Source organism: Rhinopithecus roxellana, chromosome 5 (assembly GCF_007565055.1).
Source record: "Rhinopithecus roxellana isolate Shanxi Qingling chromosome 5, ASM756505v1, whole genome shotgun sequence".
NCBI lineage: Eukaryota > Metazoa > Chordata > Mammalia > Primates > Cercopithecidae > Rhinopithecus > Rhinopithecus roxellana.
In genome coordinates, this window is record NC_044553.1 from 169,472,367 (window position 1) to 169,498,846 (window position 26,480).

General features: G+C 46.6%; 1 protein-coding gene and 1 non-coding gene across 4 annotated transcripts in view; one reads left to right on the forward strand and one right to left on the reverse strand.

The window, feature by feature from the left end:
• PAQR5 (progestin and adipoQ receptor family member 5) overlaps positions 1-26,480 on the reverse strand; it is a 109,375-nt gene that overhangs the window by 60,411 nt on the left and 22,484 nt on the right. The gene's annotated exons all lie outside the window — the stretch shown is intronic.
• On the forward strand, positions 23,366-23,493 carry LOC115898030. Its single transcript, XR_004057792.1, has one exon. It is a non-coding gene; the product is annotated as a small nucleolar RNA SNORA77 (small nucleolar RNA).

Here is a 26,480-nt window from a genome sequence, read left to right on the forward strand (position 1 = left end):
CCAGGTAGCTGGCTGATCACCCCAGGGAATGGTGCCACATCAGGGACCCAGTGGTGGTCTCTACTGCTGGCAGATTGGGCACTCAGCAGTGGTTGTAGCCAGGCTGGCTTCAGTGAGTGGAAGTCAATGTTGCTGAGCCAGTGCATAACCTCCATCCCTGCCACCATGGCCACTTTATTCATGAGACTCTGGGATGATGACAGGGATGGGTGGTGAAAGAGGCTGACTGGCATCTATAAAACAGGTCATTCTATCCACTTGATTATTAAAGTCCTCCTCTGACGAGGTCACTCTTTGGTAACTACTAACATGAGGCACAAATATCTTCACCTCCTTTGTCCAATCAGAGAGGTCCATCCACATACCTCTTCCCCAAATTTCCTTGTCACCAATTTTCCAGTCATGTTTCTTCCATATTCCTGACCATCCAGCCAAACCACTGGCTACAACCCGTGAATCAGTATACTGTATACATCCGGCCATTTCTCCTTCCAAGCAAAGTGCATGACCGGGTGCCCTGCTTGAAGTTCTGCCAACTGAGAAGAGTTCCCTTCACTACTGTCCTTCAAGGATGCCTCGTAGAAGGGCCATAGCGCTGCAGCTGTCCATTTTCAGGTGGCCTGCATCTCCTGCAGATCCATCTGGACAGTAGGCCCTGTTTCTCTTCCTCTGTCAACTGATTGTACGGCACTTCCCATGAGGTGCAGGCTGGAAGAAAGAAGGCAGAGTAGGAGGAGTAGAAACCATGGGCATTTGTGTCACTTCATATAACTTACTTGTGCCTTCTGGATCTCTTCACGCCTGGTCATGTATAAACCACTTCCATTTGATGATGGAATGCTGCTGTGCATGCCCAACTTTATGGCTTGGTGGGTCAGATAACACTTAGTTCATGATATGTAGCTGAGGTCATGTGGTAAATTGGTGGTCCATGGTCAAGCATTCAGTTTCTACTAAGGCCGAGTCCTACTAAGGCCAAGAGCTGCCTCCCAAAAGGAGGGTATTTATCCTTGGATGATAGTAAGACCTTGCTCCAAAAGGCCCTCTAAGGGCCTCTGCTGCAATTCACCTACAGGGGCCTGCCAAAGTCTCCAGAGAGCACCCTTATCTGCCACTGACACATCAAGTACCAATCAATCTGCTGGGCCATATGACCCAAGTGGCAGAGCAGCTTGCATAGCAGCCTGGACCTGTTGCAGAGCCTTCTCCTGTTCTGGGCTCCACTCACAGCTAGCAGCTTTTCAGGTCACTTGGTAGATGGACTAGAGTAACATACCCAAATGAGGAATATGCATCCCTAAAATCCAAACAAGCCCAAGGTGTTCACGTGCTTCTTTCTTAGTTGTAGGAGGGGCCAAATGCAACAACTTATCTCTCGTCTTAGAAGGGATATCTCAAGATACCCAACCCACACCACTGGATCCCTAGAAGTTACACTGAGGTAGAAGGCCCCTGAATTTTGTCAGATTTCTCACCCTCTATGTAAGCAAATGTCTTACAAATAAGCCCAGAGTGGCTGCTACTTCACTAGGTCCAATCAGCACAACACCATCAATGTACTGGGCCAGCATGATATCTTGTGGAAAGATAAGGCCATCAAGTGCCCTGCAAACTAAATCAAGACAAAGGGCCGGAGAGTTTACATACCCCTGAGGTCGGACGGTGAAGGTGTGTTGTTGGCCTTGCCAGCTGAGACCAAGTTGCTTCCGGTGGGTTTTAGAGACAGGGTTGGAGAAAAAGGCATTTTCCAGATGAATGGCAGCATACCAGGTACCAGGAGATGTGCTATTTTGCTCAAGAAATGAAACCATACCTGGTACAGCAGCTGCAATTAGAGTCACCACTTGGTTAAGCTTGCAATAATCCACTGTCTTCTGGATTATTCAGGATCCATCTATCTTTTGCACAGGCCAAATATGTAAGCTGAATGAGGATGTGGTGGGAATCTCCGCCCCTGTGTCTTCAAGTCCTTGATAGTAGCACTAATCTCTGCAATCCCTCCAGGGATGCGATACTGTTTCTGATTTATTATGTTTCTAGGTAGAGACAGCTCTAATGGCTTTCTTTTGGCCATTTACACCACAATAGCCCTCCCCTCACAGGTTAGGGAAGTAATGTGGGGATTCTTGCCAGCCTCTAAGTATGTCTATTCCCTTGGACCCACTGTGAGTCAGACCCGAGCTACAACTCCGGTGATCACCTCACCTCTATGAGCCTCGCCTCTGACTTGAGGGCCACAGTAACATTTTGGGCCTCCTGGACTCAACATCAGCACAGAGCTGGTGTATAGCCATCCATGAAAGCTCTGATTACCTCCTTTTCCCAATGCACAGTTACCCTGGGCCACAGGTCCCTTTGGCGAAGGCTGGGAGAAAGAATAATAGTATAAATTTTCAGTAGTGTCCCCCTCCCTTAGGGAACCCAGCCTCCCCCATATTCAAGGGCTTTTGGGTCTATAAACTGGCTCATGTCTGGGAACTGATTGAGGGACTGTGAGTCTCTGTTCTTACACTCTGGTTTTTTTTTTGTTTGTTTTGTGTGTGTGTGTGTGTGTGTGTGTGTGTGTGATTTTTTTATTTTTTATTTTTTTTGAGACAGGTCTCACTCTGTTGCCCAGGCTTGAGTGCAGTGGCTCAATCTTGGCTCACTGCAGCCTCCGACTCCTGAGTTCAGGCGATTCTTGTGCCTCAGCCTCCCAAGTAGCTGGGACTACGGGCGTGCACCATCACACCTGGCTAATTTTTGTATTTTTAGTAGAGACAGGGTTTCACCATGTTGGCCAGGCTGAATCTCAAACTCCTGACCTCAAGTTATCCGCCTGCATCGGCCTCTCAAAGTGTTGGGATTACAGGTGTGATCCACCACGTCTAGCCTGTTCTTACACTCTGAATTAGGCCTTTGTTGACTTGACCTGAAAGTTGTCTGCTTATACAGATCAAGTAATATTGTAGTAGACTTTCTATTTCACTTCTAGACCAGCCAATGCCATAGAGCTGCATGAGACAGATGATTCTGATTGGTTCTCTGCCTCTGCTGTCCATGACCATAACTATACCCACTTTGCCGTTGGAGCTGAGTGCTACCACATGGCCCCTGCCACCCTGGGATCCAGTTATTCCCACTGCATTTAACTTTTCCAATTGAATGACTGCTTTTCCCATTGTAAAGTCTGGCCTACAGAAGTGAGCAATCAAAGCTCTTTAGGATGAATAGGTCTTAAATGAAAAATCCACTCTAGCCTTCCAATCTCCCTAAGCCTGTGAATCCTTTCCTCTACTTGAAACTAAGGGAAGGCCAGGTGCCATGGCTCATGCCTGTAATCCCAGCACTTTGGGAGGCCAGGGTGGGCCAATCACTTGAGGTCATGAGTTTGAGACCAGCCTGGACAACATGGTGAAACCCCATCTCTCCTAAAAATACAAAAATTAGCTGGGCATGGTGGTGGGCACCTGTAATCCCAGCTACTCGGGAGGTTGAGGCAGGAGAATCCTTGAACCTAGGAGGCAGACGTTTCAGTGAGCCGAGACCACACCATTGCACTCCAGCCTGGGCAACAAGAGTGAAACTCCATCTCAAAAAATAAAAATAAACTAAGGGATATTGAACATCTCCAACTTGTTAATAGTGGCTCATGGTTTGATTCATGTTTCAGCCAACTAACCAAAGTGTTAGTGCTTTTCCTAACTCCCTATGCCAGAACATTACATGCAGGATCTTTGTTTAGTGTGCCCACAGCAATAAATTCGGCCTGATCCAACTTGATGCTCCTTCCATATTATCCCACACCCTGATAGCCATCCCCATACATGTTCCCTGAATTTGGTTCTTGTGAGAGTAGTGCAGCTCCTTGTGGGGCACATTTTGGGCCTCACCTTCAGGGACCTGCCGGGATTCACGTCTGGTTGCAGGTCTAGAAGCAAAGATGAGTGATATGTGTGGGTGCTGAGGAGAATCACAATTATCTTTCTTGGCAACTGCCTTGGAGAGGCCATTTCTGGTTCCTTGGGCGAGCAGAGTTTAACCCGCAGACAGAGGTGGGAAGGCCGTACCACTGTGGGTGGGGACGCCGACTGGATGGTGTCCGCCTACATTACAGGCAAATTTTCCCCATGCAGTCCACTGACTCACACGCCAATCTCTCCTGGAAACACACTCCCAGGTGTACCCCAAAATGATGCTTTACCAGTTCTCAAGGTAGAGTATTCTCCCAATCATCCAAGGTTTTGCCTTCCATTTTTTTAGTTACCTGAAGTCAATGGCAGTCTAAAAATATTAAATAGTAAATTCCAGAAAGGATTCATAAGTTTTGAATAGTGCCCAGTTCGAGTGGCACGGTGAAATCTCACACCATCCCACTCCACTGGGCCTGGGCAGTGAATCCCTACGAATTACCCTTTGTCTAGTGTATTCACTGAGTACAGTTACCTGCCCCTCTGGTCACCTAGTAGCCATCTTGGGTATCAGATCGGAAATCTGCCATCTCTGGGGTCTAGTACTATATGCAATTTCAGGCCCTCTTGGAAGAACATCTTGGAACATGTCTCCTGCCAAGTTAACACCTAAAATTAACCCTCACAGTACCCAATAACACATGCAAACCCTGAGAAGCAGGGAAACTATCCCCCACTCTGAACCAAACCTATGCTGGTCATCTCGCCTGCCTGCCCCATCTCATTCACCCTCACCACAGCCATCTGAGAAATCCCAGCAACGTGGGTAAGGGCCCGAGTGCTGGGTTCAAACCACCTGCGTTCAAAGACTGCTTCGCCATTTCCTGTGTAACCTTAGGTAAGTTACTTAACTCCCTGTGCCTCAGTTTCCCCATTTGTAAAATTAAAATCACAGTACTTTCTTCGTAGAGTTCTTGTTATACTTAAGAGACATAACCCATGTAAAGGGTCTGCCATAAAAGCAAGGGTTCCACAAACACTTGCTATGATTAATTTTCGGCAGGAAAATTAATTTTCTATTTTGTTGAGAGGAAAACAGAGATGTCCAAAAGTTAGGGACCTTGCCCGAGATCACACAGCCAGTAGGCGGTCTTTGGTTTCTGGTTTGCCTGAAGGTCTGTGGAGGGAGTCAGGGGTGGGAGAGATGTTAGTGGTCCATGGAGCCCTGCCCTTTGAGCTGAGGACTGTTGGCTGCAGAGACTCAAGAGATTGGAGGCTTTGAAACTGCCCTCTGTGGGGTCCTTGGTTATTATGCTCCTGTGCTATAGGTTGAATGTTTGTATCACCCTAAAAATTCATACGTTGAAGCTTAATTCCTGATGCCATGGTATTTAGAAGTGAGGTCTTTGGGAAGTAGTTAGGTCATGAGGACAGAGTCTTCATGAATGGGATTTATGCCCTGATAAAAGAGGCCCTGGAGAACTCACCTGCCCTTCAGCCATATGAAGACACAGCAAGAAGACACAGTGTCTATGGAGCAAAAGCACCAAATCTACTGAAGTGCCAGCCTCCAGAACTGTGAGAAATTTCTGTTGTCTGTGAGTCACTCATCCGTGATATTTTGTTATGGCAGCTCAAACAGACTAAGACACCCAGAGACCACTTTTGGAGGGGTAGAGATGGTAATGGCAACCAGGGAGAAAGAGAGGTCACTTCTGTCCCTACTTTAACCAGAAGATGCCCACCTTTTTCTGGATTATAGTGAAAACATAATAATATAAGTCCCTCCCTTTGAGAAAGAAAATATGAGGTATAAGTTTCCTTTTAAGAAGAGAATTTACTTTAATTAAAGGAACTTACTCAAACCCTAGCAGACACTAGGACTTAATTTCTTTTTCCGACTGAGAGAAAATGGAAAATACAGAATGTTTACAATGATATTTATAACTTAGATGCTAAACAATGAACCTCTTTGCCAATTAATTAGCTTGACCCAAACTATCAGGTAAGAACCAACTTGATCCTCCTGTTTCAAAAGTGTGAGATTTCTTGTGTCATGTTTTCTTGCCCTCCAGATAAATAAGAAACTCTCTTGCTAATCCGTGATTATTTTGCATTTAAAATGTAAATCTGGGGCCAGGCGCGGTGGCTCAAGCCTGTAATCCCAGCACTTTGGGAGGCCGAGACGGGTGGATCACGAGGTCAGGAGATCGAGATCATCCTGGCTAACATGGTGAAACCCCGTCTCTACTAAAAATTACAAAAAACTAGCCGGGCAAGGTGGCGGGCGCCTGTAGTCCCAGCTACTCGGGAGGCTGAGGCAGGAGAATGGCGTAAACCCGGGAGGCGGAGCTTGCTAGTGAGCTGAGATCTGGCCACTGCACTCCAGCCTGGGTGACAGAGCGAGACTCCGTCTCAAAAAAAAAAAAAAAAAAAAAAAATGTAAATCTTTAAGTTTGTCAAAAATTGCAGCTGGAGGCCTGGTGTGGTGGCTCACGCCTGTAACCCCAGCACTTTGGAAGGCCGAGGCAGGCAGATCACCTGAGGTCAGAAGTTTGAGACCAGTCTGGCCAACATGGTGAAACCCCGTCTCTACTAAAAACACACAGAAAAAATTAACTTGGCATGGTGGTGGGTGCCTGTAATCCCAGCTACTCAGGAGGCTAAAGCAGGAGAATCGCTTGAATACAGGAGGCGGAGTTTGCAGTGAGTAGAGGTCGCACCACTGCACTCCAGCCAGGCGACAGAGACTTCATCTCAAAAAAATAAAAAATAGAAATGAATAAATAAAAATACAAAAATTAGCCAGGTGTGGTGGCGCATGCCTGTTGTCCCAGCTACTTCAGAGGCTGAGGCAGGAGAATTGCTTGAACCTGGGAGTTGGAGGTTGCAGTGAGCCAAGATCAAGCCACTGCACTTAAGCTTGGGCGACAGTGTTAAACTGTGTACTCAAAAAAAAAAAAAAAAAAAAAAAAAAAAATTTGCAGCTGGACGTGGTGGCTCACACTTGTAATTACATAAAAGGTGATAAAAGGTGGCACTTTGGAAGGCCAAGGCAAGAGGATCACTTGAGCCCAAAAGTTTAAGACCAGCCTGGGCAACATAGTGATACCTCTTCCCTACAAAAAAATATTAGCTGGGCGTGGTGGCACGTGCCTGTTGTCCCAGCCACTTGGGAGGCTAAGGTGGGAGAATGGCTTGGGCCAGAAGGTGGAGGCTGCAGTGAGCTATGATTGTATCACTGCATTCCAGCCTGAGTGACAGAGTGAGACTCTGTCCCCCCCCAAAAAAAAAATTACAAAATATCCATGGCCAATCACAGGAAGTCATCATGCGTGGCCACTGATTCCTATGTTGTGCCTGTGGTTAATCATTTCAGTTATGATTGAGCATGAAATGAACTCACTGGTCTTTTTAGCTTCTTTCCATCATAATCCAAGCTCTGAATTTCATCAACACTGTAAAATCCAGTTTGCAATTTCCAGTATTTCAAACAGCAACTTGGTTTGTTCTCTGCAGAGGTCTAGAAACATTTTGAATGCAACAAAAGGGCCTCTAAGAGTTCTGAAATCAAAACATAACTGTAAAGCTCTGCCAATGTTTTAACAGTGTATTTGTGTATAAGATTTCATTTGTCTTATTTTGTTTTTAAAGAAAGGGTTTCACTCTGTTGCCCAGGTTAGAATGCAGTGGCTATTCACAGGTGTGATCACAGCACGCTGCAGCCTCGAACTCCTGGCGTCAAGCATCTTCCCGCCTCAGCTTCCCAAGTACCTGGGACTACAGGCACCCCTGGCTATGCAAGATTTCTTTTTTTACCTAGGATACAAATCCTGAATGTAAGATTTCATTTAAAAGAGAGTTCTGAAGCTTTAAAATAAGTTTTAAATAGCTTCAAAAAAATCAAAACAAAAAGAGGGTGTGTGTTTAATACACTCTCCAGGACATGCTGAGCTCCCCTGAAATAGCCTTAAAAAAGAAAACAAAACAGACAAATCAACAGCAAAATCACCATCAGGAGGTTTCAAGCTAAAACTTTTCCATTCAAGACCAAGCAAAATTACTAAGAGGTGAAATTTGCATTTGGCTGTCTCATTCCTCTTAGGCTAGGGGCCCATCCATAAAGATCCCCCAACAGTGAACTTCAGCCTACACTCTGTGGATCTTAGGCCTTGAAGGACACAGTTAGCAAACCTCATCACCTATCAAATATGTTTACATAAAAGGTGGCCAAATTATAAGCCTATGGACAATTTTCCCAGTGAGAGGGTCCAAAAACTTAATAACCTCTAGTAATACAAATAAACTAATAAAGTCTCTTCACAGCATTAATTTATTAATTAGTTAGGCATACATATTCAGAACCCCTAAATATATTCATATATTTATATGAATATTGAATATTACATATTCAATATATCAATTTTAAAATAGCTTTTCCACTCATATTTCCCTCCCTCCCTCCCTCCCTCCCTCCCTTCCTTCCTTCCTTCCTTCCTTCCTTCCTTCCTTCCTTCTTTCTTTCCTTTCTTCTGTCTCTTTTCTTTTTTCTTTTTCTTTTCTTTTGAGACAGGGTCTCGCTCTGTCACCCATGCTGGAGTACAGTGGTGTGATCTCAGCTCACTGCAACCTCCGCCTCTCGGGTTCAAGAGTTTCTCCCACCTCAGCCTCCCAAGTAGCTAGGACTATAGCACACCACCATGCCCAGCTAATTTTTGTATTTTTTGGTAGAAACAAGGTTTCACCATGTTGGCCAGACTGGTCTCTAACTCCTGAGCTCAAGTGATCCACCTGTCTCGACCTTCCAAAATGCAGGGATTACAGGCATGAGCCACGGTGCCCAGCCTCCACTCATATTTCATAGAAATAAGTGTATTCAAAATCAGCAAGAGCATCTTCACAACTACGGCCACTCTTTTGAGTCACCTCACACAGTTTACTTGAAAAATACTCTCGCCGCCAACAAAGTTGTTTGAAATCTATACTTGTTAAAACTGTTTAATGCTAATTGCTGAGAAATGTATCCCAAGTCACAAGTACTCATTTGCTATTATTATGCTGTTTGCAATTTGCTTTCAAATACTTCACATAGATAACATGATATGAAAATGTTAGTTTTAATCCATACCCCTGGTGGGGGTGGTTAGTTAGCATTTGAAAGACGAATCATAAACTCACACACACATTCCGGAGAGTACAGCTTGGATTCAGTTGAGGTTATTTTTAATCAACACCAGAGGGTTTACTAATTAGCAGAGTGAATGCTGTTTCTTTGGAGAATTGAGTGGAATTAGAGATATGTGAATTAGTGAGAAGCTTCCCTCTCTCTTGCGTGACAGCTGTGGTATACCCCAAAGAGGCCACTCCTCCAAATGAGTCCAGATAAGCCTTTTAGGGAAGAGTCAATGGTTTGAATACAACTAGAAGTTCAGCTGAAGCATGTCACAAGACAGCTGTCACATCAGTCATGCATGAACTTTCAAGCAAGGTGTGCCTAAGAGTTTCTAAAAGAGTAGTTTGCTGTAGCCGGGCACAGTGGTCCACGCCTGTAATCTCAGCACTTTGGGAGGCCGAGGCAGGTGAATTGCTTGAGTCCAGGAGTTCAAAACCAGCCTGGGCAACATGGTGAAGCCCCGTCTCTACCAAAAATGCAAAAATAAGCTGGGCATGGTGGCATGTGCCTGTGGTCCTAGCCACTCAGGAGGAAGAGTAGCTTGCTGGGGTTTGCTAGGTCATTATACTGTTTCTCTGTCTGCTTGCTTAAAAAAAAAGAAAGAAAGAAAAGATATGCATGATGGAATTCACCCTGAATCTTTCATTGTGTTGTGCTACCTGGTGCTGAGATTGTGGGGGTCCTTCTAGTTCTCAGGTACCTGCAGATAGAATGAGCCTAGGACTGTATTTCAATCAACTTCAGACACTATCAGCTGGAAGTCATGCCACTGTTTTTGCCTACCACTAATACACACACACACACACACAAATGCTGCCAATTTTATCATGAGGCACCGCTGATAGGAAATGAATCTTGATTTCAGAGCTGATAAAATGTCGCAAAAAAAGTGCATGTTGAAATTGATTGATGAAATAGTCATTGTAAATGAGCAGTTGGCCTAAGTTCATCTGCAATGATTACTTTCTCCAAACTTACTACTCAGCTCTTTAAAGGAATCTTTAAAGACTCTTTTACCACAAAACCAGGATTTGCAACTGGAAGACCATATTCCTTGGAATAAATCTCAATCTGTGTTACATTATTTTGCCTCTATTTCTTTCCCTGATTGTGTCAAGTGCCTTCTGAAAGGATCCCAAATAAGTATTCACTGGGAAAGTCCAGGATTACCCGTGTTCCCCCAGACAGCCTATTATCCTAATAATGGAACGCAGTGACCCTGAATGTGAAAAACTCTGGATAGACCCAGCTGTAATGCCACTTCCCTGTTCCTGAAAAATATATTGGAAAACAAAACACTCAACTCATAATCGGGTAACGCATAGCAAAGGCAAAGAACACTGGTAGGAAATTTCTCTGTGCTCGCTTTAGAATGGAAACACGAGACCAGGAAGCTTCTGAGAAGCCATCCAGTCTAAATCACCACTGGATGTCTGGATTTTGTTGAAGGCATTTCAGACAAATGGTCATACATTTGACCCAAAGAAGCAAGGCTAACAGAGGGGTTTCAGGTTCTGTGAGAAGGCAGCGAGGAGATGTCGGGAGAGAGAAGCCAGCATCACCTTTCTACTTATCCTCAGAGTGGTCTGAACGCCTCCTGTGTGTGGTAGGAGGAGTTGGCTTCTATAGCCAGCGCTGCAAGGTGCAGGGTCCGAGCATGGCTGGAGAAGAACAGAGAGTGAGAGGTGAAGAGGAGGTCCTGCATTCAGGCAGGTTCTGGGTGGCTGAGCCACACTTCTGATCCTCTCCTTCCCCTGGGGCTCCTGTCTAATCTCCTTTATGTGGACAGAAAACAGCACAGAGCCCAGGAGGTGACCAAGGCCGAGTCTTGATCCCATCACTGTGCCAGAAGGCCCTGGCAGTCCTCACCACCTCCAAGGACTGACTAGCACCCTGGGGGAGGATGGAGGGAGGCAGAGCCTAGCAGCAGGGGCCCCAGCTGCTTTCAGACCATTTTACCTTAAAACATGTGATCAAAATAAAAAACCTGTATGCATCAAGGGACACTATCAAGAGAGTGAAAAGACAGCCCACAGAATGGGAGATTTGCAAATCAGATATCTATAAGAGACTAATATCCAGAATATTTAAAGAATTCCCAGAACTTGACAAAAAAATTCCAAACAAGCCAATTCAAAAATGGGCAAATGGCTTGAATAGATATTTTTCCCCAAATGTGCAAACAACCAATATAAAAGAATTAATAATAATAATAATAATAACAATAATAAAAGAACAAACAACCAACAGGCACGTGATAAAGATTCTCAGCACCACTAGTCATTAGGGAAGCACAATTCAAAACCATAATGGAATGCTGCTTCACAGCCATTAGGATGACTGCTATCAAAAAACAAAACAAACAAAAACACAGAAGGTAAGTATTGGCAAGGGTGTGGAGAAATGGAAACTAATGCATTTCTGGTGGGACTGTCAAGTGGTGCAATAGCTATGGAAAACAGTATGACAGTTTCTCAGAAAGTTAAACAGAATTACCATGTAATCCAGCAATTTCACTTCTACGTATATACCCAAAAGAAGGGAAAGGGGCTGAAACAGATTTTTTTTTTTCTTTTTTTGAGACAGGGTCTCACTCTGTTGCCCAGGCTGAAAGTGCCTCACTGCAGCCTTGACCTCCTGGGATTAAGTGATCCTCCCACCTCAGCCTCCTAAGTAGCTGGGACCACAGACGCATGCCACCACACCATCTAATTTTTGTATTTTTTGTAGAGATGAGGCCTCCCTGTATTGTCCAGGCTGGTCTCAAACTCCTGGGCTCAAGTGATCCGCCCACCTTGGCCTCCCAAAGTACTGGGATTACAGGTGTGAGCCACCGTGCACGGCCTGAAGCAGGTGTTTCTAAACCAATTTTCACAGCAGCATTATTCACAGCAACCAAAAGGTGGAAGCCCAAATGTTCATCAGCAGATGAATGGATGAACAAAATGTGGTATATCTATACTACAGGATATTACTCAGCCTTAGGAAAGAATAAAAGGCCCAATGTGGTAGTTCATGCCTGTAATCTCAGCTACTCTGGAGGCTGAGGTGGGAGGACTGCTTGAGCTCAGGAGAACAAGGCCACAGTGAGCTGTGATCACACCACTGCACTCCAGCGTGCACAACAGAGCAAGACCCTATTTCTTAAAAAAAGAAAAAAAAAGGACTAGAATTCTAATACGTGTTTCAACGTGGGTAAGGCTTGAAAACATTAAGTCAAATAAGCCAGACACAAAGGGACAAATATTGTATGATTCCACTAAGATGACATGCCTGGAATAGACAAATTTATAGAGACATTTATGTAAAGACAGTCTGGCAGGGGGGCCAGGGAGGCGGGTAGGGGGGATGGGGAATAAGTGTTTAAGGGATACATAGTTTCTATTTGGGAAGATGAAAAAGTTGTGGAGATGGATGGTGGTCATAGTTGCACAACAACGTGAATGTACTCAATACCAATGAATTACACATTTTTAAGGGCTTAGCATGATACATTTTATGTTATGTATATTTTACTACAATAAAAAAGTATCATAAAAAAGCATGTGCTCTTTGTAGTCTGCTCCATAGTTTAAAGTTGTTTTAACACAAAAATTTATTTTCTCCAAATCTTCCAGAAAAAAATACATATTATACACATCCTGTTGCTGCAAACTGCCTCCCCCACTATTGTGAGAAACACAGGCTAGTTCAATCCACCCTTCTTCCTATTTTATATCTGAGAACCTCAGATAGGAAATGACTTGTTTGAGGTCACTCAGTGAGGGCCTGGCAAAGTCAAAAACAAGGAAGGGGCCGGGAGCGGTGGCTCAAGCCTGTAATCCCAGCACTTTGGGAGGCCGAGACGGGCGGATCACGAGGTGAGGAGATCGAGACCATCCTGGCTAACACGGTGAAACCCCGTCTCTACTAAAAAAAGTACAAAAAAAAACTAGCCAGGCGAGGTGGCAGGTGCCTATAGTCCCCAGCTACTCGGGAGGCTGAGGCAGGAGAATGGCGTAAACCCGGGAGGCGGAGCTTGCAGTGAGCTGAGATCCGGCCACTGCACTCCAGCCTGGGCGACAGAGCGAGACTCCGTCTCAAAAAAAATAAATAAATAAATAAATAAGGAAGGTCTCTAACGAACAGTGGGAACATGTGCATGGGTCCTAGAGTTGGAAGGACCAGAAGTCCATCCTGCCATGCCAATGCCTGAATCCACCATGGGGAGAAAAGGACCAACTCATAGGGCAGGGAGCTGGGGGAAAGCTGAGGTCACTCATCAGCTGAATGACACGTGCCTGAACTTCAGCCTCCCTGTAGCATGGGTCAAATGCCCACCTCAGCAAGATGATAAACAACTCCCAAGTAGTTTGCCATTCATTAAAACCACGATTATGTCTGCTCACGCAGTGCTTTCTAAACTGCAGGTCACAACCTCTCAATGGATCGTGAAATCTATTTAGTGAGTCATGATTAACATTTAAAGGTAGAATCGTATGGAAAAGAATAGACAGAAAATACCAGTGTATTGCAGAGTAAAGGTAAGTACTGTTTTGTGGTATTCGTTATATATGTTTATAGATATTGCTTACTATGTTATGTATGACTGTATGTGTGTACTAGATTATGACAAAAGGTATTACTTACTAAAAGCCATAATCAAAAAAAGCTTGAAAAAAGGCGTTAATGTGAGGCCAGGCACAGTGGTTCCTGTTTGTAATCCCAGCACTTTGGGAGGCCGAGGCGGGCGGATCACCTGAGGTCAGGAGTTTGAGACCAGCCTGACCAACATGGAGAAACCCTGTCTCTACCAAAAATACAAAATTAGCCGGGAATGGTGGCACATGCCTGTAATCCCAGCTACTCGGGAGGCCAAGGCAGAAGAATCGCTTGAACCCGGGAGGCGGAGGTTGTGGTGAGCCAAGATTGTGCCATTGCACTCCAGCCTGGGCAACAAGAGTGAAACTCTGTCTTAAAAAGAAAAAAAAGATGTTAATGTCACAGGTCACCTGTATTGATTATGGAGAGCCATGGATTTTTTTTCCACCTAGAGTCACACATGCTGTGGTACATTCTAAAGATAGATTGTGGAGGGGCCGGGCTCAATAGCTCATGCCTGTAATCTCAGCACTTTGGGAGGCTCAGGTGGCTAATCACTTGAGGTCAGGAGTTCAAGATCAGCCTGGACAACATGGTGAAACTTTGTCTCTAATAAAAAATACAAAAATTGCCAGGCGTGGTGGTGTGCACCTGTGGTCCCAGTTACTTGGGAAACTGAGGCATGAGAATTGCTTGAATCCGGGAGGCAGAGGCTGCAGTGAGCTGAGATTGCGCCACTGCACTCCAGCCTAGGTGCTTGAATCCGGGAGGCCAAGGCGGGCGGATCACGAGGTCAGGAGATTGAGACCATCCTGACTAACACGGTGAAACCCCGTCTCTACTAAAAATACAAAAAATTAGCCGGGAGTGGTGGCGGGCACCTATAGACCCTGCTACTCTGGAGGCTGAGGCAGGAGAATGGCGTGAACCCGGAAGGTGGAGCTTGCAGTGAACTGAGATCAGGCCACTGCACTCCAGCCTGGGCGACAGAGTGAGACTCCATCTCAAAAAAAAGAAAAAAAAAATCCTTTAAAAGTTTTTATTACCCGACTTTAGCCACACTAAGCGACCAATATTTTTGGCTTTTAAATTCTACCACAGTTAACTTCCCACACTAAATTAATAAGTTTTAGCTAAGGTTATAACTTAACCATAGACACATACATGTCTCAAGGAGATGGTAAGCAGTTTCTTTTTTGCTTTTTTGTTTTTTAACAAGATTTAGAATCTCCCCCAGGGTAGTTTAGAGAAAGGAAAATTCAAGACAGGGAATCAGAAGCTATCCATGGGTTGGCTGGGGTGGGGCGGCCTCGATAAATGGCAGAGTTTCATAAATAAAACCCAGAAAGGAATCATTCCAGAAGCCAAGACTAAAACCCAGGCCGCCATTGTCAAAAGGCAAAGCCTCAACTACTGAGTTACAGCATTGAGCAGTTTCTATCGCTCTCCCCAGAAGGAGATTAGAAAAACCAATTTCAAGCTTGCACAGGCTTTTAACTGCTCAAGAAAAATTTTTTAGGACTATGACATGAACCCCAAAATTCCTGTCCTCTGGATGGCAGAAACCAAGAGAAAGTATCCCCACATCGTCACAAAGTTAAGCTCTTAAGGACACAAAGCAAGACAGAGAAATTTCATCCAGTATTGGTTTCAGGGACCCGTAGCAAGGTTTGTAACTGACCAGCCTGCCAAGTTGGCTTGAAAAGTGAGCTTATATGGGTCTTAAACCCACATTCTATCCTGTGATACCCCTCTCTCCATTACAGAACATAGAAAGACAAATTCTTTGCACAAAGTACAGCAGATTGGCTACTGCCTAAGACTAATCTCACAAATCCTTTTTTCTATTAGTCAAACCTTTGCAGAAGAGATCAATAGTTTACTGTTTACCCAGACAGAGAAAGAGAGACCAGAAATTTGGCTGGTAAGAATTTCTTACCCTTTTTGCTGTCATACCAGGTTTCTGGGTTCCCTTTCTCTGCAGCTTCCAGAAGAACGGAGTGGCTTCTGATGACCCTGCTCACTTGTGCTATAGCTGTGGGCTTCAAGCCTCTTTACAAGAGAAAAAAAAAGCCACTTTGCTGTTTTATGGAACCATAGGCAACATTCTTAATTTGCAAGATGCTGCCCAGTGGGCTGCGTGGGGAACCAAATTAACATTTTCCATCCCAGCAAAATACACATAACAAAACAGACATGAGTCACCTCATTCAGCACCCAATATCAGCCCGGGAAAGCTCAAACATTTTCCTGTTGCTCCCTGTTTCTGATCCACTCCAGATGGGGAGGGACGACCTCCAAAGGGTAATTCATAATGAGATCTCTGGGGAAGGCAAAGACCAGATAGTCACCCCAAGAGACAGGCCTATTGAGCTTTCTTTAGGGCTCACCAAATGTAACCAGACAAATAAGGAGCATTCTCTGAGTTAGACCTGCTGGACTTCCATTAGCAACCCCTCCTGAGATCCCTTCCACATATGCAAACACACATAAAGATGAGACGGACCGAAAGCCTTCCAAATCAGATCCCTAACCAAGAACTCCAAGAGTATCCCTTCCAAACTATCCTCCTATTATCCGTCTGAGAAACCTCCTCAAAATCTTCCTGATTGAGGATAAGTCTCTCAAACCAAGACTCTTCCTACTAGCTAGAAAGAGGCAACTGAGACCACACAGGAGCTGAACAGACACGCTCCAATGGGGCTACAGACACAAGACACCCCATGGTGGAGCTACAGACACCACACCATAGGGTTACAGAACCAGTGGGGAGAAGAAAGGAGGCGTTGACAGCACCTAGGATACTCACCAATCCAGGCACCCCACAGTGGGGCTACAGACAGACACCCCATCATGGGACTATACAGACACCCTGTGATAGGGCTACAGTTAAGGGACATCGCCCCAGGACTATTTCTCCATTGCAATTAGATCCATGCACACTGGGTTGGCAGCACCCCACCAGTACAGAGAGTACCAGAGTCAGCCCCAGTCCAAGAGAACTAGGCAGCTGCTTGGGCTGGCTTCTGGATCCATCACTGGAGTGAGGCCACTGAACCATGGGCAGGTAGCCACAAGGGCAATCCCAGATGAGCCACCAGATTTGTAAGTGACCAAGGGGTTCACATTGCCCTCTGCCTAGACAGAGCCGATTCCCCTGCCTAGACAGGGGAATTGCAATAGAGAAAGAGTAATTCACGCAGAGCCTGCTGTGTGGGAGACCGGAGTTTTATTATACTCAAATGAGTCTTCTCGAGCCTTCCTGGAACAGAATTTTTAAGGATAACTTGGTTGGTGGTGGGGGGCTGGGTAACCAATGAGCCAGGAGTGCTGGTCAGGGATGAAATCATAGGGAGTCGGAGCTGTCTTCTTGCACTGAGTCAGTTCCTGGGTGGGGGCCACAAGATCAGAGGAGCCAGTTCATTGATCTGGGTGGTGCCAGCTGATCCATCAAGTGCAGGGTCTGCAAAATATCCCAAGGGCTGATCTTAGGAGCAGTCTAGGGAGGGTCAGAATCTTGTGGCCTCCAACTGCATGACTCCTAAACCATAATTCCTAATCCTGTGGCTAATGTTAATCTAGTCCCCAGGCAAGAAGGAGGTCTCCTTTGGGAAACGGCTGTTACCATTTTTGTTTAAACTATACACTACAAACCAAGTTTCTCCCAAAGTTAGTTCAGCCTATGCCCAGGAGTGAACAAAGACAGCTTGGGGTTAGAAGCAAGATGGAGTCAGTTAAGTTAGATCTCTTTCATTGTCTCAGTCATAATTTTGCAAAGGTAGTTTCACTAACATTCCCTAGTATATGGTAACAAGTACCCTGGACTGCCTAAGCTTGGAGAACGTTCTGTGACGATGAGGAGAGGCATATAGAGCTTGGGATTTGGGGTCACCAAGGTCAGATCTCCTCTCTACCATCTCCTAGGTATGAATTTGGCTGGGCTTGTTCCAAATGACTTTCATTTTTGTCATCTGTGAAATAAACATATTAATACCTACCTGGACAGGGCTATGGGGGAGCTAAAATGAAATAATAATAGATGTGAACAAACTTTATGAACTACAAAACACTGAATCAATGCCAGTGGTATTTACCACTACGGCTACTATTGTGGCTACTGTTACTACAAAGAACACATTCAGGAGAGTGAGCCATCAGCTGCAAAAACTTTTAGGATGATTTAAAAAACAAAAATCAAGGCTGTTCGCGGTGGCTCATTTCTGTAATCCTAGCACCTTGGGAGGCCGAGGCAGGCAGACTGCCTGCTCAGGAGTTCAAGACCAGCCTGGACAAGATGAAGAAACCCTGTCTCCACTAAAATACAAAAAATTAGCCGGGTGTGGTGGTGTACACCTGCAGTCCCAGCCACTTGGGAGGCTGAGGCACAAGAATTGCTCGAACCTGGGAGGCAGAAGTTGCAGTGAGCCAAGATTACACTACTGCACTAGTGACAATCAGACAGAGAGAGGTGACAGAGTAAGGCTCTGTCTCCAAAAAAACAAAAAAGAAATTTAGGTAAAATATACATATATAATTTACCATCTAGTTCAGTGATTGGAAATATATTTATATATTTTTTTCTGCCCTTCATCCCCCACCTCCTTCCCAGCCTCTGGTAACCACCAATCTACTCTCTATCTTCAAGGATGGGGGTTTTTAACTTGAGGTCCATGAAAATCCATGGATGGGCCTCAGGGAGTTTATCAAATTATAGGTTAAATTATGTGTGAGTGAGTGTAAATGTGTGTGTGTGTCTGTCTGTCTGTCACTGGGGACAGGGGCCATGGCTTTCAACGAAGTTTCAGTGACATCTGTGAGCCAGGAAAGGTTCAGAACCACCAGCCCCTGCAGTGCCTGGTGAACAAGGGCAAAGCCACATTCCCAGGGTAACCTGGCGTCCAGACGGAATCCCCAGTCCAGGGCAGGATTTGTTGGCATGGCTCCAAGTGGTGGGACAGAGTCATGCTACCAGTCGGTGAATGAAAGGAGTGTCACTTCACAGAAACCTGTTTCTGCCTGGCTGCCCCACCCTGGAAACTGGAAACTGGTCCGGTGGCTGGGAGAGGCATTCCCTCAGCAGGCGTGATCCAGGGAGAAGTGGCTCTACAGGCTGCACTGGCCTTGCCCTCCAACTTGGGTAAAGTCCGCACCCAAGGCAACCAGGCCACACCGGAGGCAATGGGCCTGCTTCTCCTCTGCAGACCCAGAGGGAGGGGTGACAGAGGGAGAGGCAACAGGAACCTGGCAGGGCCCTAAGGAAGGGTTGCCATCCATGTCACTGTGGGCCACTCAGGTGAGGCTGGGATAATGGCCACCCCGACTCCCATCCCGTGTAACTCCCTGGGAGTCTTTCCAGGCTGGCCAGGCTGCAGGCCTGCCCCCAAGCCTCCAATACCCTCTAGCTGGCCACTTCCCTGGCAGCCTTTCAGGCCCAGCCCACAGTCAGCCTCTTCCAGGAGGGACATGGGCTCCAGAGACTCCTCTCCTGCTGCTCTCCTCCTCCTTGAACCCTCTAGTTGTAGGGAAGTGGCTGAGACCAGACTTCAGGGTCACACTGTTCTGGGTTTCAGACCTGGCTTCTCTACTCACTGACTGGTGCCTTGAACATGTTGCTTAACTTTCTCAGCCTTGCTCTTAGCTTTCTCAGCCTCTCTGTCCTTAGCTTATAAACTGCATGAAGATTAAATGAAATAATGTACATAAGGTTCTTTGCATAGAGCGTGGCTGGCAGCAAACAGCTCAATCAAAGGTCATTATTATCATTAGCTTGATTTATATCATTCTCTGATTATTTTAAGTGTTGTCATTTTGGTAGCCACAATTTAGTTTCCTGAAAGACAGGACCTAGATGTATTTTCATTATAGAAGAAGAGGCTTGGCTGGGCACAGTGACTCACACCTGTAATCCCAGCATTTTGGGAGGCCGAGGTGGGCAGATCACCTGAGGCCAGGAGTTCGAGACCAGCCTGGCCAACATGGTGAAACCCTGTCTCTACTAAAAATACAAAAATTAGGCCAGGTGAGGTAACTCACGCTTGTAATCCCAGCACTTTAGGAGGCTGAGGCCGGCGGATCACCAGAGGTCAGGAATTTGAGACCACCCTGGCCGACATGGTGATATCCTGTCTCTACTAAAAATACAAAAAAATTAGCTGGGTGTGGTGGCAGGAGCCTGTAATCCCAACTACTTGGGAGGCTGTGGCAGGAGAATCACTTGACTCCAGGAGGTGAAGTTTGCAGTGAGCCGAGAGCATACCACTGCACTCCAGCCTGGGCGACAGAGCGAGACTCTGTCTAAAAAACAATAAGAGACTCAATGGAACATGTTGACTGTTCTACTCAGAGACTGGCTATTCATCCATCTGTCTGTCCACTCATCCCCTCATCCATGTGGTGCATCAGCTCTGTGCCAGGCGCTCTGCTGACAGCTGGGGACACAGGGGAATAAACACAGCCTGGGCCTTGGGGGAGCTCCCTGCAGAACAGGGGAGACATACAAACTTGTGAGCCCATGTGCTAGACGCTGTGTGGATGGTGGAGACAAAAGTGCTGTGGAACCATCCGGGCAAGGGCACCTTCACGTGTGGGGGAAGCAGGCTTAGGGTCACTTTACAGAGGAGATGGCGTGTGAATGGAGCATGAAAGAGCATGAAGAGTCTGTCAGCTCGGGAAGGGAGAGGGCACGCTGGCAGAAGGGAGAGCTTGAGCAAAGGCGCAGAGGTGTGACTGTGTGGGCCATGTCATGGGAACAGCCACTCACCCCTTGGGGTCCCTTTAGCTGACTGGAAGGTATGTTTCCTCTTCTGCCTACTTAGGGCAGAGCTGGGTGAGTTGTGCGTGGGAGAGAGAACCCAGGCTGCCTTGGGAGACTGGGAGGACAGCCCCACTAAGGAGGAGGGGTTTTGCATTTGTTTTCCTTCTCAAACTCTTTCCCGAGGAGGCTGCTGCTGGGGAGAGGCAGGGGAAGGGGAAGGTGGAGTACGTGGCTCCACCCCATCCCTTTCACCTCCTCCTGTCCTGCCCCACACGGCTTGCTGGCCATATCCTGGGCTTTCTCTCTGCTCTGCTTGGGGAGAAAACCTCGGCCCCACACTGGGCACCCCCTTCTTACAGGCCATTCATCAAGAAGGTGGAGGTGAAGGAGGACTGTCTCCATCCAGGAAGGCTGCAAGAGGCAGAGAGAGCTCTGGGTTCTGAGCTTGCTTGCCGCAAACTTGCTCTGGGGCTTTGGATAAACTCCCCTCCCCTCTCTGACCTCAGTGTTTCTCCCAGGAGAGGGAGGGCCCTGGGAGGCTGAGATCCCAACTTGGGCATTCTACGGGGCAGCTCCCAAGGATTCAAGCGTCCTCCCACCCAAAACCGTTTGTCCTTACCTCTCCACTCTCTAAAACTGTTCTTGCTGGAACACCTCCTCTCTCCTCCCTGCAGCCACTGCCACTGAAGATGTGCCCAAGTCTTCATCCCTTGCCACAAGCTCCCACTTTCTCTGTTGTCAACAGGTCCTAAAGCATCTTCCTGGAAGCCTCAGAGCCAACACACCTGCAGGCATTTGCTCAATATGCCTGCAGGTGAGTGTTAGTGAATCTCAAAAGCACCCTAGGCACTGGGGAGACTGAGACTTCTAAATTCAACCTCCAAGTGCCTCCAGGAGCTTAGAGTTTGGTAGAAAAATGACACAAATGAAAAGCTGGCCATGTGTGAGGACAGGAAACTCTAAGGAGTGGAGAGAGGGGGAAAGAGCTGAATACTGTGGGGTAGATACAGTGAGAAGGAGGGGCACATTAGGATGAAAGAGTGTAGAAAGCAGAGACTTCTGATGCCTAAAGTGTTTAAAAAATAATTCGCATGGGTTGGGCTCAGTGGCTCACACCCGTAAGCACCTTAGGAGGCTGAGGCGGGAAGATCACTTGAGTCCAGGAGTTCAAGACCAGCCTGGGCAACATAGTGAGACTCCATCTCTGCAATAATAATAAAGAAATTAGCCAAGTGTGGTGGTGCATGCCTGTAGCCCCAGCTACTAGGGAAGCTGAGGCAGGAGAATCACTTGAGCCTGAGGTCCAATAACATGGTCGAGTGAGCCATGTTACTGCCACTGCACTCAAACCCAGGCAACAGAGCGACACCTTGTCTGAAAAAAAACCCAGCATGATACTGTAATGGTGGAAACATGACATTAAGCATTTGTCAAAGTCCATAGAATGCACAACATAAAGCGTGAGCCCTAATGTAAAGGAGGGACAATAGTTAATAACAATGCATCCATGTTGGTTCATCAGTTTTAACAAACATACTACACGAATGCAAGATGTTAATAACAGGGGGGTGGGGAGGGAGGGAATGGAAACTACCTTCTGCACAGTTTTTCTATAAACCTACATCTGCTCTAAAACATAAAGTCTATTAAGAAAACAAAAGGCTAGGTGCGGTGGCTCATGCCTGTAATCCCAGCACTTTGGGAGGCTGAGGCAGGCAGATCACCTGAGGTCAGGAGTTTGAGACCAGCCTGGTCAACAAGGAAAATCCTGTCCCTACTAAAAATACAAAAATTAGCTGGATGTGGTGGCGGGCACCTGTAATCCCAGCTACTCAGGAGGCTGAGGCAGGGAGAATTGCTTGAACCTGGGAAGCAGAGGTTGCAGTGAGCCAAGATTATGCCATTGCACTCCAGACTCTGCAACAGAGTGAGACTGCATCTCAACAACAACAACAACAAAAGGCCTATATTAAAAGACCAAGAGCTGTCAATATAAAAAACCTCGCTCCCAGTTCCTATTGATAAATCTGAAGATCTACAGCCCTGGGCTGAATTTGCACATGGAAAGAACAGGCTGCAGCCCAGGAGACGCAGCTCCCTCACGTGGGTACTCACCCTTAGGTTTGCTGAGGCCCCACTACTCCTGCCAGGCTTGGCTGGGAGCTTTGGGGAGTTTGGGGCCCTGGTGATAAAAGTCAGGTGTCTGATCACAGAGAAACAGGCAAATTTGGCTGGCATCTCTGGAGCACCATTTCCCCAGGTGCTGGAAAATGATGATATCAAATGGGAAATGATGAAGAAAGTGAGGAAAACCAGGACAGTTTTCAGACAAGTTGAGTTTGATTTGCACATATTTGCAGTTAAAAAAATATGTGACTGCATCTTGGAGAAGAAGTTGAGGCTGCAGATAAATTTCAGAGGGAGAGAAAAGTGACTTTCAAAGCCCTGGGAATACTTGAGGTCCCACCAAGGAGAGGAATACAGACAGGGGAGCCGAAGGGATAAGAAAAAGTGGGTTCATGGGATGATGTGGTAGAGGCGATGATAAGGGTTCACCCAGAACCTTAGTTTCCCAGGCAGATGGCTGTGAGTAGAAACTGTGGTGGGAGGAGAGGTAGACAAGGCTTAAGGAGACAGGAGGGGTCAGGTGTTTGGGGAGTGTCAGGAAGCAGCCAGGTGAGAGGCAGGGAACTTGGTAGGCTGCGTGGGTTAATGTAGTCCGAGTTCTCACCTGCCCTGGGGCTGGTAGCAGAAATGGAGAGTAGGCAGGAATATGCTTGATCACTCATTCATTCATTCATTCAGCACACATTTCCTGAATACCTACTATATCCAAAGCTATGGTAGGAAAGATACGGGGATGAAGAAGCAGACACAACAGTTCTAACCCTTAAGAGCTCACATTCTAGTGTAGATGTGCACTAACAATTGCCACACGGCATATCTGATAGTAAAGCAGTGGTTATCGCAGACTCACTATGCATCTGGCTGCATCGCCAGGTGGGCGCTCGTTCCCTCTTCCAGAGAAACAAACATTCCAGCGTGCTGTGGCCGCCTGACTTATACGGGCAATGCAGCTGCCTGGAGATAGAGCTTAAAAAATAGTGGTTACGCTTCTAGGGGAACACAGAGGAGGGCATTATGCTAGGGAGTCAGGGGAGACTTCTTGAAGCAATGAAACTTGGGGCCGGGTGCAGTGGCTCATGCCTGTAATCCCAGCACTTTGGGAGGCTGAGGCGGGTGGATCACCTGAGATCAGGAGTTCGAGACCAGCCTGGCCAACATGGCGAAACCTCATCTCTACTAAAAATACAAAAATTAGCCGGGCATGGTGGTGCGCACCTGTAGTCCCAGCTACTTGGGAGGCTGAAGCAAGAGAATCACTTGAGCCTGGGAGGCAGAGATTGCAATGAGCCAAGATCACTCCACTGTACTCCAGCCTGGTGACAGAGCAAGACTCTACCTCAGGGAAAAAAAAAAAAGGAAAGAAAGCTTGGGATCAGTCTTGAAGAGTCAACAGGAGTGCCACAGTTATGGGGGAGAGTTGAGGGTACAGCAGGACAGGGCCATGGAGGTAGGAAGAGGGAGTGCCATTCAAGGTCCTGTCTGTAGTTCAGCGTGGAAGTATACAGGGTATGGAGTGGCAGGAGGCCAGAGTGGAGCCCAGAAAACAGAGGCCAGATGAAGAATTGGTGTGAGCTGCATATGAATGAGGTGGGAATGAATGCTCTAGGGGGACTGGGAAAAGAGGACCTGAGCCTCAGGGATGGTGATGAGACAGAGGCTGGCCACCCCAATTTTGGTGGCCAGGAGAATGCTGAGGAGTGAATGCAGACTAATTTCAAACCCTGGCTCCATCATTTACTGTGTGCCCTTGGACAGATTCCTTAGTCTCTGAGTTTCTAATCACTTAAATGAGCATCATAAAAGTTTCAACAGCTCCGGTGAGGATAAAAAACCATGGTATCTACCAGATGACAAGGACTCAATAAAGGGCTATTATCACCATTGCATTTTAAGCTGTCTCAGGTCTGCATTAATGCTCTCTCCTGCGCCTTCTGCCCTTGGTTTATCAAACCGCTTGAAAACAGACTGTTTCTCCTCCAGCTCTGACCCACCTCTCTGGCTGGAGCCACGGCAAAGGGGCGATCCCTGTGTGAGGATGGCAGGGGGTTGCCATGGTGACCTCCCAGCTTGGCTTAGGACTCTGAGTGTACTGAGCCTTTTTTCTTCCTTCTTCTTCTTCTTCTTTTTTTTTTTTTTTTTTTTCAGCCCTAGCTATCCCAGCTATTCTAAATATTTACTGCTAGGCGATTATTACACATCTTAAAAAGCTGAATGATATTCCCTAGCACATTGCAGAGAAAAATGGAAAACAATCCACATTTCTGGCAACAGAGAACTGGCTGGGTAACTTACGGCACATCTATGCAAAACTGTACCGTGGGGCTATTAAAAATGGCACAGATCTGTGGTAACTGACAGGAAACGGTGTCATGACAAGTTGTTAAATGAAAAAAAGCAGGTCATAGAACAGCCTAAATCTTGTAATACTGTCTATATAAAATGGTGTTACATTTAACTGCTTCGTATTTATGAACAGAAGAAAATTTAGAAGGCTGTTCACTGTGGCTCTCTCTAGATGGTAGTGGTAGATCAGAAAATCTAGGGATTTGCTTTACTCTTTCTCCGTTTCTGTAACAACAGGGTTTGTCCACAACGAGCATGTGAATTCTTTTTTCTTCTTCTTTCTCTTTCTTTCTTTTAAGCCAATGCTATTAGAAGAAAATAAATGAATGACTCCTCTAACTCTTGGCCAGTCTTAAAGGGATTAATTGTGTCAGTCAGCCCATGGTTTGCAAATGCTGGCATTTGCTTGTACACCCACCTGAGAAGGTCACAGGTGAGCCTTACTCTATGTGCTCCCATTTGGCCCAGGAGCACCATTGGCCATTCAGGGAAGCTGGGGACCAAGTCCGAAAGCCTAACAGCTCATGCATTTGGAAAAGCCACCCCATTTCCCTGAGCCAAAGGCATAAAGAGGAGGATCCCTCCCTCACCACCCTGTGTGAAGGTGGAGGCCAGTGGGAGCACTCTCACTGGGAGCAATGGCAGAGGCCATCTGTTAGTAGGCCTATATTGAGCACTCACTGTGTGCTAGCCTCTGTGTTATCCCTGGAGACTCATGGAGATCCAGGCAGACTCTTAGCCTAATAGACAGAGGGCTCCAGGAAGGGCTTGGAAATCCAAATCCTTCTCATTGTTCCTGCAAGGTTCTGTTCTCCTGCCCCATGGTCCACGTTTTATGTTCAAACAAGAAAATAGTGCAGTCCCCAGCAGTAGGCCCTGGAAAACCCCACTCCTTAGGAGGGCATATCCTCAAGCCCTCCACAGTCCCTGAGTCCCACCTCCCACCAGCCTTGCTGTATACCCGCCCACCTCTCATTTCAGTCCTTAGTGAACCAGGAACTTCCCACCCCCATGTGCTCTTTGTGCTTGCTATTTGCACTGGATGAGACATCTCTTCCTCCATCTCTTCTTGATGAAATTCTTCCCCTTCCCCTTCCCCTCCTTCTCCTTCTACTTCTCCTTCTCCTTCTCCTTCTCCTTCTCCTTCTCCTTCTCCTTCTCCTTCTCCTTCTCCTTCTCCTTCTCCTTCTTCTTCCAGATCTCACTCTGTCACCCAGCCTGGAGTGCAGTGGTGCAAACACAGCTCACTACAGCCTCCACCTCCTAGGCTGAGATGATCCTCTCACCATAGCCTCTCTCCTGAGTAGCTTGGACCACAGGCACATGCCACAATGCCTGGCTAGGTTTTTGTTGTTTTTTATTTTTGGTTTTATTGAGATGGAGTCTCACTCTGTCACCCATGCTGGAGTGCAGCGGTGCGATCTCGGCTCACTGCAACCTCTGCCTCCTGGGTTCAAGCAATTCTCCTGTCTTAGCCTCCTGAGTAACTGGGGTTACAGATGCCCACCACCGTGCCCAGCTGGTTTTTGTATTTTTAGTAGAGATGGGGTTTCACCATGTTAGCCATGGTTGGTCAGGCTGGTCTCGAACTCCTGATCTCAGGTGATCTGCC